Source organism: Cannabis sativa, chromosome X (genome assembly GCF_029168945.1).
Source record: "Cannabis sativa cultivar Pink pepper isolate KNU-18-1 chromosome X, ASM2916894v1, whole genome shotgun sequence".
Classification (NCBI taxonomy): Eukaryota; Viridiplantae; Streptophyta; class Magnoliopsida; order Rosales; family Cannabaceae; genus Cannabis; species Cannabis sativa.
The window spans coordinates 33026412-33029592 of record NC_083610.1 but is presented as its reverse complement, the minus strand read 5'-3'; the positions used below and the strand labels follow the sequence as shown (position 1 = coordinate 33029592).

Below are 3181 nucleotides of genomic sequence, written 5' to 3'. Positions count from 1 at the left end.
AACCATGAGTATGGGAGCTGCATGGCGTATGTACATGTTCGGACCACACTAGATTAAGCGGGTTGGGATCTACCAGTGATGTATTTTGTGACTCTATTTTGCCGCCTAGGTCGGCTAATGAAAATGAACTTGTAATATTATTTTGTAAAATATTTTTGGGATCACGATACATGAACCTTTTAGTTTATAAAGTTTAAATTATTACAAGTTTTGTAACGCCCTAACATTTAGGCACGCTACCCAAGATGATTAAGAAACCCTAATCCTCCAAACGGGATTACTAATAAAATAAGCGTGGAAATTAAACTTTTAACGAAAACGGAATGAAAATAAATTTGTAATAATTTTAACCTTACAAACAAAAGTTACGTGTTTCGGGATCCCAAAATTATTTTACAAAATATTACAAGTCTTTTCCCTTAGCCGACCTAAGTAGCAAAACAGAGTTACAAAAGTTTCAACGCTGGTAGACCCCAACTCGCTTGGTCTAGTGTGGCCCGAACATTTACATTCATCGCCCAGCTCCCACACTCATGGGTGATTAGAAACAAATTTACCCTTTCCTGCACAGTAGAGTACCAGTGAGCCAAGCCCAGCAAGACAGTAAAATATATCGATAGTCATAAATACACATCACATAAATATTAATGCCATTTTATTTTTGTCTGTATGACACAGACCTGCGTGTTACGCTCACACGCCTATTTATGTCTATATGGCATAGACCTGCGTGTTACGCTCACACGTCTATTTACATTAAGGCCGTAGAACGGTTCATCTCGGTTCTAGTTACCGAGTCCAACCCGATTATATCTTGAACACATAACCCTTTACTTCAATATACATTTATATATATCATGGCATAACAATTACATATTAACAATTTACTTGGGTAATAACCCTAAGCCAATAAACCGCTCACTTTAGAGTAATAACTCTAATCCCGGTTTCTAGTTTCTCATATATATCACATTCCATTAAGCGCCATTGCGCATATCTCGTGCTAACTACTGTCTTACCTGATGTCCTGCAAATATGGAGATTCCAAATCCCCGGGTGCTCCTAACCAAGTGTCGGTAATCCTAGTCACAATTCCGGGATACACAAATATACGGTTAATCTCTAAATATACTTGCACAAATTATAAACTGAGCATTTAAATTCTAGATATTTACATAGAGCTCGGAAAGAGCTTTCCAACGATATAAAGAACGTCCCAAACGGAGTCCTGAGTCAAAAGTTATGATCAAAACAAAAACCCGAAAAAAACACAATATGCTGCCATAAAATGGCCGCGGCTACCGGGTTTAAAAACCCAGGAAACCCAGTTTCCAGCCACGAAAATGCATCCAAAAACACCAATTTTCATGCTATATCAACCCACAATCATACCAAACTTTCACCTAGCATAAACCAAGTAATTAGAGAGGAATTACACCTAATTCACTCTCCAACAACACCAAAAACCAGCAACAAATTTCAGCCCCAAAATTAAACCAATTCAACACAAATTTTCATATAATTCAAAGTCATACACCATTAACTAGCAAGTTCTAAAATAGGGCATTAAAATACATAAAACATGCATCAAAATCCAACCATATACCCCTCAAAGTTCAGATTTAACAACATCTAAACTAAGCTCCAAACCAAGAGCTTAAATCCATAGAACTCCAACAATAAAGACTTGCTCATCCAAGTCAAAATCTCAAGCTTCAAGCAAAAATAAATTCAGAGCTATAAATCATAATATAAACACGAAATATAACTCAATTAATCACACCCAAAGCTTACCCAAAGCAAAAATCAAGAGTTTAAGACATCACAAGTTCATAACATCAAGAACAACTCAATTAACACATACATGCAATTCAAGAACTTGAAAATCCCCACATGCTTCACCATCATCCAACGACAATAAATTGGGATAAAAATCAGATTTCTCAACTTGGAAAACAACCCTAAAACTTGCTAACAACATAGGTGCAAAACCCATAATTAAACAAGTTCAAGTTACAAAGAAATCACCATTAGCTCCTCTTTTCCACCCTCATGCATTCAAAGCCCAAAAACATTACTCTCAACAAATTTCAGCAAGGGAAAGTTAAATTTAAAACAGTAATTACTACCTCAAATTATAGCAAGAACAATCCCCAACACCTCCAAATTCCAAGCTCCAAAAGTTAGCAAAAATTCAAGCTCTTTCTCAACAAAAATCAAAACTTGGAAAAGAAGTTTAGGGAGAGAGAAAGAGAGGGGTCGGCTGGGTGTGAAAAACTAGAAAATACAATCTCTTTTTTACAAATAATTCCATTTACTACAAATAATACATGTAGGCCAAATTACCATATTGACCCTAAGGCCATATAACACACTTAAAAGCATTCTAGGACAAAATGGTCATTCATATCACAAATAAACTCAAAAAAAAAAAAATTTAGATTATTCACACATAAATAAGATGCCAATAATTTATCCCAAAATTATATTTCGGCCCCGAACCCAGTTCGGCCCGAAATACCTGATTGTGACTATACCGCGCCAACTTGTCTAAACACACCTGAAAAAGGACACACCAGATATACTATATAATTATATAGTTCACAAGCACATAAATAAATTAAATTCACAGTTTTACCCTTCTCGGGTGAAAATTACTAAAATGCCCTGGCTCACCAACGAGGTCTTAACATGTCATTTCTCAAATTAATTCGCATATAATAAATTATATAATAATATAATTCTACAATAATACTCAATTAACTAGTTAGGGTTTTGCTAACCTATTTCCTTAATCATATGGTATTACAATTACCCCCTCCTTATAGAAATTTCATCCTGAAATTTACCTAAACAACTCCGGATATTTCTGTTGCATATCCGTCTCGAGTTCCCAGGTTGCCTATTCTACTTTACTGTTCCTCCATAACAGTTTCACCAGTGAAATCATCTTGTTTCTCAAGACTTTCTCCCTTCTGTCAAGTATTTGCACCGGTTGTTCCTCATATGATAAATCTGGCTGTAGTTCCAATGCTTCATAACTCAGGATATGGGACGAATCTGAGACATACTTTCGAAGCATCAAAACATGGAACACATCATGTACAGCTGCCAGCGCTGGGGGCATAGCCAACCTGTACGATACTTGCCCTATCCTCTCAAGGATTTCAAAAGGTCCAAT

General features: G+C 36.1%; 1 long non-coding RNA gene across 1 annotated transcript; it reads right to left on the bottom strand.

Moving 5' to 3' along the window:
* Nucleotides 1-321: 321 nt before the first annotated feature.
* On the bottom strand, nt 322-2649 carry LOC133032470 (uncharacterized). The gene is made up of 3 exons (XR_009685102.1): nt 2130-2649; nt 1020-1082; nt 322-563 (listed from the first exon to the last, which is right to left on the bottom strand). It is a non-coding gene; the product is annotated as an uncharacterized LOC133032470 (long non-coding RNA).
* Nucleotides 2650-3181: the final 532 nt, after the last annotated feature.